We start from the raw sequence: 14,434 nt of genomic DNA, 5'->3' as shown, positions 1-14,434 counted from the left end.
ACAGAACAGCCTGCTCGTGAAATTAACGTGCAAGTGGCTTAGCACTCCACAGACACGTGTACCCTTAACGTAGTTCTCGGGATATTTAGCGTGACACAGTGTGACAAGGATGGGCCTTTGAATTACAGGCACAACAGAAACAGGAAGTAAGAGTGAGAGAAAGTTGTGGTGAAAGAGTACAGTAGGGTTCGCCACCATCCCCTGCTGGAGCCTCGTGTTTTCGCTCAATAAACACTCACAACGCCCAGTCTGGGAATCGAAACCGCGATCCTATGACCGCGAGTCCGCTGCCCTAACCACTGGGCCATTGCGCCTCCACTGAGGTCCATATAAGATTTTTTTTTCAAAATTTATGTCCAATAAAATTGGTTATACTTCAACAATTTTCTTTATACAATTCTTAATAATATTAACTTCTAAACATATAATAGAATTTTTAAACATCAAATGGTTACGGCGATCCATCCGTGTGAAAAAAAATGAAGGAGGTCCACTGTCGTAAACATTCATGAGGAGCGAATGTCGAATAAAGACAGTTAAGATCGCCACATAAATAAAGGGAGGTAATGCCAACTAATACTGAAAATATAAAAACATAGGCGTTCACATAACCTCCCTTGAATTACTCTCGAGTTTTTGCCGTTCAGTGTCGCCACTTTAACCGAATCTAAAGCTAAATGGCTCTTAATAGCGGGCCGAGAATAACGGAGGCTGATTAAGAAGGCAAGCGTTTGGTTCAATCAAAAAGTGGAAAAACAAAGAAAACCCTTACCGTTTCATTGAACGAAATACTTTCATCTTTGGTTTTGTTTCCTTGTATTGATTTCGTAAAGCTCTCCCCATCTTTTATTCACTGAAGCCAGTGTTACAAGTGTTGTTGACCATTATTATGCGATGAATGTCTTTCAGAGTGAATGAGGCAAGTATTGCAATCATTTAAAGAAAACTCTGGATTTTTGTCTGCTTCTGTGTTCTTAAAAAAAACAAAAAAGGCAACAACAGACCTGTATTGGTATGTTATGCAATTGAATAGCTTAATTTTTTAAAATTTTCATTTATCTTATTTAAAATATCTTTTGTGTGTGTGTGTGTGTGTACACTAGTTCTTATATACACACGATATTGTAGATTTTGATTCAAACTTGATAGAAAAAAAAGACCTATTACCGGAGATAAACTTTTGTTTGAAAGAGAAAAAAAGCATACACCCATTCATGTTTAATAAATGAGACGAAACACCAAAGCAAACTTCTCAGAAGAGCAGAAAAATAATCAGTCTAATTTGGATTCAAACTAGGAAGGTTGTTTTTAATTGTGTTACCTGGATTAAGATTTAATGTTTATTGATAGTTATGAAAACTGTTAGCGATATTTTCATTATACCCTACTTCATACTTCGAAATTTACCCACAACACTGATAAGGACGTCATTGGAAGAACTGTATCAACATCAGACTATTTCTTGACCTGTTATTTTGTTTTGTTGTTTGATTTATAAAACCCGCCCTCCTCACCTGTTATTCTGCAACATGTTTATTTATTAACCATCATTATTTGTTAATTAATTAAAAAACGAGGATATCGTGCTTAGGCATGATGTGCAAACCTAAGTACTACATAGCTGTGCGAAGATCTCATCACATGAACAAAGTACCTTTTCTGCACGGTCATCGTGATTGGCATTACCTTTTTTGCTTACCTAAAATTGTCCTCAGTACTATCGCCACCTCGCATTATTAAACCTGTGATTTTTATACCAACCAATCAGCCGATCAACCAACCAACCAGCCTCCAATAGCTATATATATATATATATATATATATATATATATATATATATATATATATATATATAAGCACAGGCAAACAGTAAGTCGTTCAATATATATTGTTTTTGTTGTTATTGTATTGTTATATGTTACATAAGATTGGTGGCTTGCAGATTTGTTAGAGCGGTGGATAGAATGTTTTGTATTTAGTTACACCCCTTCACGTTGTGAGGTCAACTTTACCTTTCACTCTGCCCAGGGTCGAATGACTAAAGTACATCGACAGTAGCTTGGTCGTTTCGGAAATACAGTGCAACAATGCTCTGCAAAAGTGCAAATTAATTTTTGTTGTTTAAATTACCCCCCCCCCCTCTTTTATTTTTTCCCTCATTATAACTTTTAGTAATCTTATGAATATTGGTATATTCCCAGCGCGTTACTAAGGTCCAGTTACTTGCAATGAAGCCAACCCCATTCTCGAAAATACAATACTCGACACGTTTTTGTTTTAAAATTGAAATGACACTTATCTCAGAATTTTATTTATAATTCACAATTTTATGAAAACTAGATATACCGATGGGAAAAAGGAAAACCTGAATTTGTTCATCAAAAATTAACTAATATCCTGGCGAAGGTAAAGAATACGCACACTCTGTGTTTAGGGTTAGGAGGGTTACACCGAAAACGGGTGGTGTGCGTATTCTTTACCTCCACTTAATATCCTTGATACCCTGTATTTGCCTTATTGACCATACTCTCCCCACACCCATACCCAGAGCAGATGCTTTTTTTGTTTTGTTTATTACGGATGGCTGATTAAGGACAGCAGACAAAGCTTTTTAACTGTATTCAGGTACGTTCTGAGTAAAGATCCCGTTGAGGGTTGACTTAGCTTTCATCCCCACTGGGTCGATTTAATTGACTGTGTACCTCCCAACAAAATATGTTGACATTGGAAATATCGTTGGAGCGTCAGACTAAAATGCCTTGCGGTATTTAGCTACAGCCCTTTAGTTCCGAGTTCACATCCCGTCGAGGTCAAATTTACCTTTCATCTTTTGAGGTTACATAAAATAAGTCATTGTGAAGTATTTCGTTTTTTTTTTTTAAAATTTTATTTCTAGCCTTGTTGCCTACATAAGAGGCTATTAATATCATAGAATTGCTGTTGTGAGTAAGCGACGGACGATACGGTTTCTGTTCCTGGCTGAAAACAATTCACTCACCTTATGCTGTTTGCTAAGGCTTTGGGGGTAGGTATGAACATAACATGCCACTTGCTCAAACTTATTAATGAAACCACGCATTAATCGAAAGAATCCTTTTATTACTACTGTTTAATATCGTGGTGTAGTTCTAATTGAATTGACTCTGTTTCGATACCCCTTTTAAACCGTTTCCTTTTACAACGTTAATGTTTTTACAAGAAACACGAATGCCCCACCTCCATCGTTTTCCTGACAGACCAGAAATTCTCTTGTTTGATACCTCTCAGTCCTGAATTCAAACCTCACCCAGGTCGACATTGTCTTTCTGTCCGTAAGTATAGAATGGGATCAACCAAAGTGCTTCTGTCGTCCGACCAACAACAAAATCTCCCTTAAATTATAACGTAGCTATATTTAAAAATGGGTGAGGATCACATTGTGTAACTTGGTCCGAGGTGTACTTTGTGTGAAAAGAAGGCCGCTTCTTTCATCGAAGGCGGTATGGAACGCCTGTGATAACAGGTCTTCGAGATTGACCTGATGCTAAATATCAGCTGAGAGTTCTGATAATTTACCTTATCACGTCTTAAAAAAAAATACTAAAAAATTAACACAATTAGGGAAAAGAAAAATGTTGTTTATTCCTAGGTCAACTCTGATTAAGTATATACCTGTGATCAGAAATATTCCAATCGTGGCCATCTCTTAATGATACATGTTAGTTTTTATGACGGCCGGAAATGATTTCAAGGAGATTTTGGTGCTAACAGGTTGAAACCTTTGTTCTTTTGTTGCAATTTCCTTTTATCATTTTCTATGTTTTTTACACGTTCTCTTTCAATTTATTCATTAACTTCTTTTTCCCCCCCAATTATTGTGTCTTGTTATGTACATGTGAAATAATGACCTTCGGAATAATTCAGTGGAAAATCTACTTTATCATTGAGATTGTCCTATTATATATATAGACTATCGGGTTGCAGAATTATTAATATATCATCGTGTTTTTGCCGTTTAATACTCGTTCGTTAATCCATGTAAAACCAGGGTGTATAATTAAAATAATATTCTTATATGCCCGTATTTGCATATCTGCGCGTGTATAGATGTAAATTATTAATGGCATGTTCAGAAAATAAATGAGTATAAATCTATGAGTGGAAGCTGTACCAGGCGTTAGCCCCTCGTTATTTTGTTTATCTACGACGTTGTCCATTGCGTCCCTTTCAGTTTTAATACATGTGGGTGTGGTTTGAGGAAATTCGACTTCTATTACGAGCAAGTCGACCGACCGCTTTGAGGTTATTGCATTGCCTCGTATATATATATATATATATATATATATATATATGTATATATATATATATATATATATATATATATATATATATATATATATATATAATACAAATAAAATGTGAGTATATGCATATATACGTACATGTATGTACAGACTTAGATCTATATGTATATATAGATGCATATCTGGGTACAGGGCGTCACAAAAAAACGTGGGCAAAATGAAAAACAGAACATAAACAAAGTACAGAAAACAAACAGGCCACAAAGAGAATATTTCCTTCATCAGCTGCCCCTATTCTAAACTAAGCGTTTCGAAGAATTAGGGCATATATATATATATATATATATATATATATATATATGGGTAGCCCCCTCCTCATCAAGCAGAGCTAATCACAGGTGTACCAGTCGTAATCATTTTTTTTTCTTTTGGCATAGTGTATCGAGGAATACATTATCCATTGTGCCCTTTTTATTGTTTATCTTTTGGCTAGACCTTTGATCAAGCACACAGCAACCGTAACCATCTCGACTTTTTATCTAGAGTATCTAGGACATTATTTATGTGTTTTTTTTTTTAAAGATGTTAGGGTGAGGGCGATTAATTAGACTATGTCTAGCAGGTAGTTGTTTCGTGAATACCACAAGTTTATTGCGTATGTTTATTTTTGGGTTTCCTCTAATATATCCCAACGCAAGTTGTTTATTTCAAGATATCGTAGTAAATAATCTGTGTTTTGTGAAAGAAATACTAGCACAAACAGAACAACCCAAAACATTTAACGGTCTTAATTGTAGCTGCATGTTTTCGTTATATTCACCACCCAAAGTTACAGATAGCGTCATTTTAAGGACTACAATCTTATTCTGTTTTTCTTTTTTCTCTGATTTTATTATTCGTTTTGGTCGTGTGTAAAATGTGCGTGCGTGAAGACAAGGATAAAATAAAAACGGGTCGAACTGCGACTGAAAGACCTAACATGACTGTGTTTATGTTAGTTTTTATTTTCGCCCTCGTATAAAACATGTAGCATGTGATTATTGGAATTTGTTGTGACAGTTACACATAGTGACAGCTTGTGTCATTTAATTCTTTTCTTAAACATTTCCATGAACTAATTTTTAAGGCGCATAATGGAATAAAGTTTTAACTTCTTTCTCTTTACCAATGTACGATAGGAATCTTGACTATAATATGAAGTTTATCTGGCTTTGGTTATATGACAACAATGTTTGGTCCGAGTTGGTCATCGTTCACCGACGCGGGATTCTAGTATTTTCTAACGTTGTTTTAATTACATTTTGCAATAGAAATAACTACTCAAAACGAAATGGTTTGCATAAAAGAATGTAGAAGTTATCAACAACGTACACTCAACATGGATTTAATTTTCATGGATAATTTTTCAATGAATTTTTGCTATGTCCCACTGTAGTTGTGAACAATAGACTGGGGTTCTACCCATCTAATGATAATATCTGTTCTTGCTTAATAGTTAGAACATTGTTCTTGGGACTAGATGTTTATTGCATCACCTCTAAATAGACGATCTTGTTGAAATAGGGTGTGGTGAATCAAGTGACTTGAATGTGATTTGGTAAAGTAAAATGAAAATGCCTGCTAATGCTCCGAACGAAAGTTTCAGGCTGGTGCTTAATTGCTGTTTTGTAACCCTAAGTGGATGAGAAATAAATCTCCACGGGATAGAACACCAGTCTATCAAAAGTAATCTATATATATATAAATGAGAATGTGTGTCTGTCTGTCTGTCTGTCTGTGTGAATCCCTAAAACTCGAGAACTACGCAACCAATTTCATTCAAATTTTACACATGCCTTACTTAGGGTTCCAGTTGTGTTTTAGTCAAAGAATTTTTTAACTTCTTGCAGAGTTCGAGCCCACGGCAACATAATATCTCCTCCACTATTTAAGTATTACGTGTCAAAAGTGAAACAAAAACACTGAAGTCAAATACTTTCACTTTAAAAATGAAACTATTCCACTAACTGAAACAATCACATTTCGATACTGTAATGACAGATACTTTCACAGAGAGAGAGAGAGAGAGAGATGTATATGTATACATATACATGTATATGTACACCATTTCGATACTGTAATGACAGATACTTTCAGAGAGAGAGAGAGAGATGTATATGTATACATATAGATGTATATGTACACGTATATGTATAGATATATATATATATATATATATATATATATATAGATCTATATGCATACATGTATGTGTATACATATGTGTAGATGTATGTATATATATATATATATATATATATATATGTACATGTAATATGTACATATATACATATATACATGCATACAGATATCTATACATATATACACCCATCACACACACATACACATGCACACAAACACACACATTAGTCATTTGTTTTCTTATCCAAAACTACGTCAAAAGTACTGAATGGATCTTTATGAAATTTGGAAATTATATTCTTTGCATAACGGCCATAACTCTCATGAAAATTCATATATTTTTGATGTTGATGAAATTTTAACCCCAACATAACAGATGAGCATTATTTGTAATTCAACGGTACAACAGTGTAAGACTACCCTTTCAGATATACTTACATTGTGATTTCTGCAATGTGGTGCATAAATTGTCAAGTAAATGAGACACATCTTTGCCTCCACTGATTCACTTGCAAAGTGTTGAGTAAAATTATTTCGTTGCAGACCTCCGGCCATTTTGTTTTGTTTTTAATTCTGTAGATGACCTCAAACACAAAGTCTTTCCCAACTTTAAACAAAACTACCAAAATCACAATTGGCTATGTGAAAGAGCAATATTAGCTCCAAAAAACGTAGCTGTTACAAAAATTAATCAACACCTGATGCATTCTCTTCCCGGCAATCTTCAAACTTACAAGTCTGTTGATACAGTTCCAGATACAAATGAAGTGGTGAACTATCCTCCTGAATTTCTCAATTCGTTGGAGCCTCCAGGACTACCTCCCCACATATCACTTAAAGTTGAAACGCCTGTTATGCTGCTCCGCAATCTGGAACCACCAAGACTTTGCAATGGAACACGACTCGTGATAAAGAAAATGATGTCACATGTTATCGAGGCTACCATTCTTTCTGGATGTGCAAAAGGGGATGACGTCTTTATTCCAAGAATTCCTCTTACTCCATCAGGAGCAGACATTCCTTTTACATTCAGAAGACTACAATTCCCCCTTCGTGTGACTTTTGCCATGTCCATAAACAAATCTCAGGGTCAAACACTGTCTGTAGCTGGTCTTCTCTTGGAAGAGCCCTGCTTCTCACATGGACAACTGTATGTTGGCTGCTCAAGAGTGGGCAGCAAAAAAACCTATTTGTATATGCTCCACAAGGGAAAACAAGGAACATTGTTTACAACGAGGTGTTATAATCACAACAGCAAGAAAGTATGTACATGATCACCTTTTACGAAACTTCATTGACTTTCATATATTTATATTGATATACATATATATACGTGTGTTTGGGTGCGTGTGTGTATATACATCTCTATATATAAAGATGATGCGTAGTCTAGATGGTGTTTTTAGATTTCATTATTCTCTTTAACCCGGGCAACGCCGGGTATTTCTGCTAGTATTCTATATAACGTAATAGCTTTTTGTCCAATAGGTGAACTGAAGTAATGTAAAATAGTTTTATGTGTGGTAACTATGAGAGATCACGAAATATTGTGAGACCTAACAGTTATAGTGAGTGAGAATTTTAATTGGCTGTTGCTCTGGAGAAGAGCAGGTGAGGTATATGTTTGTCTATTTTGTTAATACGAGGTCTGATCAATAAGTATCCGGACTGTTGCCATAGTAATGAAGGTAAAGCACGCAGAGTGAAGCCACTTGGGAAAGGTTGACTTTGAACTCTGTTGTGCATGCGCATTAAGTTTTAACATTCTAGCTCACTTCTGCTGTTTACGGCAGTGCTTTGAAGGAAGGTGTGTAGTGTGTGATCGTATTGATCATGACAGACAGTTGTCATGATGATACCTGCTCAGAGGTCTATGCAAAGTTGCAGAAAGTGTGTGGCGAAAAGTATATGAGCCGCACACAGGTATACGAGTGGTTCAGACGTTTCCAAGATGGCCGGAAAAATGTCAATATTGACGAACGTTTTGGAAGACCTGCAACCAGCAGAACTGAGAAAAGCATCACAGGTGTGAAGGGAAATCATCGAGTCACCATCTGTGAGTTATCAGAGGATGTACAGATTGGTTACAGTTCAGTTCAGTCCATTATCAGTGAAGATTTGGGTACGAGACTAGTATCTGCCAAGTTTGTGCGAAACTGCTTTCAGCTGACCAAAATGACACTCGGGTTTCAGTTGCACAAGATCTCCTTGATTGTGTTGAGAATGATGAAAACTTTGTATAGGCCTCTGAGCAGGTATTGCCAAGTTTTTGGCAAAATTTGATGTAGATTCTCTGCTCAACTTTCTCTGTCATGGTCAATGTGACGATCACACACTACACACCTTCCTTCCGAGCACTGCTGTAAACAGCGGATGTGAGCTAGAACGCTAAAACTTAGTATGCACTCTCTGTGCTTTAGCTTTGTTACTATAGCAATAGTCTGGATACTTATTGATCGTACCATATATATGTAGTGATTATATCCTTGAAATGTGGATGGATACTAGTTTGTTTCCATTCAAAGATATCTTCAAGACCTCTGTTCATGGAATCTGTTGTTGTTGTTGGCACTCCGTTGCTTACGACGTCGAGGGTTCCAGTTGATCCGATAAACGGAACAGCCTGCTCATGAAATTAACGTGCAAGTGGCTGAGCACTCCACAGACACATGTACCCTCAACGTAGTTCTCGGGGATATTCAGCGTGACACAGTGTGACAAGGCTGGCCCTTTGAAATACAGGTACAGCAGAAATGGAATCTGTATATGTTGGGCATTAGAGGTTTAGGTTGTATTCAGAAAGTTAAGAAGTGAAGGGTGTCCTATCAGAAACAACTGTCGTTAAACTTTCTGGCTGGAATCCTTAATGGAACCAACTAAGACTATGGATATTATCTAACCATCTTGTCCTTGCTCTACCCTCAAAGTTCCCTGCTGGTTGGCTTGGCTTGAAAGCTCTGCCTTGTGATTCTTTCCTGTGACCTTCTAATCACGTCTGTAATACTGGAGCTGTAACTTCTCTGTGCAAACCTGAAGGAACTCCATTTCGACACTTTTGGTCATTACCCAATATTCATGACCATATGTGAAGTGAATTGGAGATAGCAAGTTTGGCTTCAACGTCTCTTATTCTGAGAATCAATTGCTAGAGCTGATCCATTACTGTGTCAGCATCTGCAATTCTAACATCCAATTCTGGCACTTGTGCCCGTGGCATACGTAAGGACTTTCGAGTAAGATCGTTGCCAGTGCCCTTGGACTGGCCCTTGTGCAGGTGGCACATAAAATACACCGTTTTGAGCATGGCCGTTGCCAGTATCGCCTGACTGGCCTTCGTGCCGGTGACACGTAAAAGCACCCACTACACTCTCGGAGTGGTTGGCGTTAGGAAGGGCATCCAGCTGTAGAAACTCTGCCAAATCAGATTGGAGCCTGGTGTAGCCTTCGGGTTCCACCAGCCCTCAGTCAAATCGTCCAACCCATGCTAGCATGGAAAGCGGACGTTAAACGATGATGATGATGATTTCAGCCTCCTGGCTTCCACCACTTGTGAAAATGACCCTGATATATGTAAACTTATTCCCTTATATGAGTGATGATTCATTTGTATTTATGCCATATTGTTCTACATGAAAATGCTCATTACATTTTTTTTGTCACAAGTGAGTGGTGTCTGTTATAACAACTTACTGATGGTTCAACTGTATTGGCACAATCATGGTAGAGTGGTTAAGAAAACCTGATCATCATAGCATAGTTAACAGGTCACAGTGATGGCTATGTGGTAAAGAGGGTGCAAGCTGTGTAGTGAAGAAGAAACCAGGCATGGTTCCTTGTTTAATTCTGTTGTATGGTACCTTCTGAAAATGGAAACCTGTAACCAACAAGTGATCTTCTATTCTTATTGCCTGACCTGCTAGAAATAGCAACCAAATTTAAGTTATACCCATTTGTCAGTAATTAAATATACATTTGGCAATGGCAATTGTGGGATCTGATATGCAGAAATGTGATGGCTACAGCTGGAAAACAGTTGGATCAAAGGTCTGCCCTATTATTTACTAGATGTGATATTAATAGTTGGCTATGAGGAAAATATTACCTTGCTTGGAAACTGGTGAGAAGAGTATCTGGCCATAGAAGATCAATCTCAATAAATTCCATCTAACCTATGCAAGCACAGAAAATGGATGTTCAAATAATGATGATGCTAACTCTGTGATGTATCTGACAATGCATATAATCCCTCTGACATCATCATCTTTTCATTTTTGCCTTTATATTCTTTTTATTTCGCTTTTTTCTTTCATTCTTGCTGTACTATTTTACAACAGTTTTATTCCTTTGAGTGTTTTTGTTGTCTGTTTTCTCTGGTAAACAGTCCAAAGCAATTTTTATTAAACATCTGTTACAGAAGCATACGCTTTATATATATATATATATATATATATATTTATGTGTGTGTGTGTATGTTTGTGTGTCTGTGTTTGTCCCCCAACATCGCTTGACAACCGATGCTGGTGTGTTTGCGTCCCCTTAACTTAGCGGTTCGGCAAAAAGAGACAGATAGAATAAGTACTAGGCTTCCAAAGAATAACTCCTGGGGTTGATTTGCTCGACTAAAGGCGGTGCTCTAGCATGGCCACAGTCAAAAGACTGAAACAAGTAAAAGAATAAAAGAAAAGAAATACTATCTGAAAATACGATGGTGTTGTTACTGACAAAATACTTTCGACTCCGTCTGCTTGACCAAGGTTAATCCAAGCCTAAAGAACAGCCACCACAAGAAAGAGGTTTACATGTAAACAACACTCTTTTACTCTTTTACTTGTTTCAGTCATTTGACAGCAGCCATGCTGGAGCACCGCCTTTATTCAAGCAAATCGACCCCAGGACTTATTCTTTGGAAGCCTAGTACTTATTCTATCGGTCTCATTGGCCGAACCGCTAAGTTACGGGGACGTAAACACACCAGCATCGGTTGTCAAGCGATGATGGGGGGGGGGGCCCTACACATACATACATACATACATATATATATATATATATATATACAACGGGCTTCTTTCAGTTTCCGTCTACCAAATCCATTCACAAGGCTTTGGTCGGCCCGAGGCTATAGTAGAAGACACTTGCCCAAGGTGCCACGCAGTGGGAATGAACCCGGAACCATGTGGCTGGTAAGCAAGCTACTTACCACACAGCCACTCCATATTAGTAAAGTCCTGTGGCTTAGTGGTTAATGTATTTGGCTCATGATTATAAGGTCATGAGTTCAACTCCTAGTCGTGCATTGTATCTTGCTTCAGTTCACTCAGCTAGCAAAAATGAGTGATATTTTGTATTTCAAAGGGTCAAGCCTTGTAACATTTTGTCGTGCTGAGTCTCCCTAAGAACTACTTCAAGCGCATGCGTGTTTCTTGCCTGCTCAGTCCCTTGCACATTAGTTTCACGAGCGGGCCTTTCTGTTGATCACATCAAGCAGAACCCTTGCCATTGTAACCAACAGAGTGTCAGTTAGCTGCTACATTGCACATGTAGTTAACTCGGTCATTTTGTTAGGCAACATATTTTAAAACTTAGTTTCCAATAAAACGCATCAATACATTATTTTTAATAGATGAATAGTGTTCTATGCCTAGCATGAAAGATTGCTGAAAATAGCAACAAAAATGAAAGATTGCTAAAAATAGCAACAAAAGATTATCTGATGAAAATCTCAGCACAGCAGTATATATTATAGATCGCTAATACCTAGTAAATTGAACATATGTGATTACCTAGCAACAATATTCAGTACCAGCATATAATAAATGTGATCTGCACAAGCCAACAAGTGATCTTCTATTCTTATTGCCTGACCTGCTAGAAATAGCAACCAAATTTAAGTTATACCCATTTGTCAGTAATTAAATATATATTTGGCAATGGCAATTGTGGGATCTGATATGCAGAAATGTGATGGCTACAGCTGGAAAACAGTTGGATCAAAGGTCTGCCCAATCTGGGCTAATTTCGATTTATCAACATTTGTACAGAATAATTTTTTTTCTTGTCCTTCTTGTTGTTTTTTCAAATGACTGTATAGTTGAAGTTCTGAACTGTTTTAGTGGCCGGATGGTCAGATCTTACTGCTGTCATTGCACTGTTCCTTATAAGCTTGTAAGCTAACTGCACTTCTCCCACTGTGCTTGACTTTTTTTTTTTTTGTGTGTGTGCCCTTTTAAAGCCTAGCCAGGCTCATGGGCCTGGTTTCCCAGTTTCTATGGCATATGTGTTCCCCACCAGCTGGACGGGACGCCAGTCCATTGCAGCTTTACTCAAGAAACAGGAAGAAAGAGTGAAAGAAAGTTGGGTGAAAGAGTACAACAAGGGTCGCCACCATCCCCTGCCAGAGCCTCATGGAGCTTTAGGTGTTCTTGCTCAATAAACACACACAACGCCTGGTCTGAGAATCGAAACTGCGATCTTCCGACCGTGAGTCCGCTGCCCTAACCACTGGGTCATTGCGCCTCCACGCTTGACTGACTTACAAAGAAATAAAAGAAACAGATTTCACCACCACCACCTCCCGATCACCTTCACAGTTCAGAAGATAGTTGTATTCAACTGTTAAAAAAAAAAAATGCCCTAGCATTTATGTTGAAAATTGTAATTACAGCTTTCAATTATTTCTAGTTGCAGCAACAAACAGTGCAGGCATGGGATTTAAAAAATTGAGTCCGATAAACAATGTACTTGTGATTTAAAAAAATTAAATGTAAGTCTACATAGTCTATAAGGTAGCATGGAGTAAGGAGTTCTGTGACACGCTGAGTTGTTGGGCATATATTCATGTAGAGTACGCATTTCTGAATTTTTGAATCTGTCACTCCCTTTAAGAATTTTTATTGTCCTCGCCCCCAGTCACACACTCAGTAAAATCATGTGGTAATACTGGAGTTAGGTAGAGTGAATTTAGTAGTGTTTACACAACATTTATACTCATTTAATCTCTTTGTTATCAATGATGACCTATTTTACCAGTGATTATGAATATTTTTAAATGTTCATACTGTGCGACATTAGAAATCAAAGGGAGTTAATTTCTTTCACAGTTTGCCTGAAAATGGGTAAGCATGATCACCTAACATTCAACTTCCATACTAGCATGGGCTCGATGGCTTCACAGCACCTAACCAGTTAGATGACTGCATCATGCGCCAATGTTTCTGGCTGGTTCCTGTTGCTTGATGTCCTTCCTGATACCAATCACTTTACATAGTGTACTGAGTGCTTTTATCATGGAACCAGAACTTGTGATGGTCACCTTGTAACTAGCCAGGCTAAGGCCCTAAAATGGCCCCCTATTACTGAGGGGGAACAGAAGAGTGTGAGCAATGATCATAGCTAGTGGGATGAGGGAATGGTAAAAAGCAAGGATGGGGGAGTATGGCAGGGAACAGAGAAGAGAGCAAGAATTAATGACAGTTGAGAAAAGAGTTGAAAAGGTGAGAGGGTAGGTTGTGTAAGGAGGGGGTCTGAGTTATCCAACATCATAAGAAGTGAATATAGACAGGTGTGAGGGTGGAGAGAAATTTTGAGTAAGTCATTGAAGGAATGAGAGTTGGAAGAAATGCAGGTTCATCAGATCCCCCGACCGCGAGTCCGCTGCCCTACCCACTGGGCTATTGCGCCTCCATTTTAAGATATTTAGCAAAGCGAAATTCATTTACTAGGACTAAAGTACATTACATAGACTATGAAAGTATTAGAACTTCCATTCTTTTGGTTTATCCAGTGGATACATAATTTACTCTTTTGAGGTTCTTTCAAAATCTTTTGCCATTTCCTCAATGTGTCGTAAAGTATTGCTACTGAAAGAATAACCTTAAGAACAACATCGGACTTATTCTTCGTAACAGTTTCTATGATATTCTTTTATAATATCTTATCTAATTCTATGTGACATTCCTTTTCTCTGCAATGTC

The 14,434-nt window shown here is 37.5% G+C and overlaps 1 protein-coding gene across 4 annotated transcripts in view; it reads left to right on the top strand.

The window, feature by feature from the left end:
- Positions 1-651: 651 nt before the first annotated feature.
- LOC106877485 (intermembrane lipid transfer protein VPS13D) overlaps positions 652-14,434 on the top strand; it is a 178,439-nt gene continuing 164,656 nt past the window's right edge. For 2 of the 4 annotated variants that reach the window (XM_089349873.1, XM_089349884.1), the window contains exon 1: positions 3,676-3,750. The gene's annotated coding sequence lies outside the window, so the exon portion shown is untranslated. Of the gene's footprint in view, positions 1,870-3,024; positions 3,312-3,675; positions 3,751-14,434 lie in introns of those variants that run through there. The other 2 variants (XM_089349874.1, XM_089349875.1) reach the window with 2 other exon arrangements.

This window comes from Octopus bimaculoides, chromosome 3 (assembly GCF_046866305.1).
Source record: "Octopus bimaculoides isolate indiv1 chromosome 3, ASM4686630v1, whole genome shotgun sequence".
Lineage (NCBI taxonomy): Eukaryota > Metazoa > Mollusca > Cephalopoda > Octopoda > Octopodidae > Octopus > Octopus bimaculoides.
This window is presented reverse-complemented; position numbering and strand designations above follow the sequence as displayed.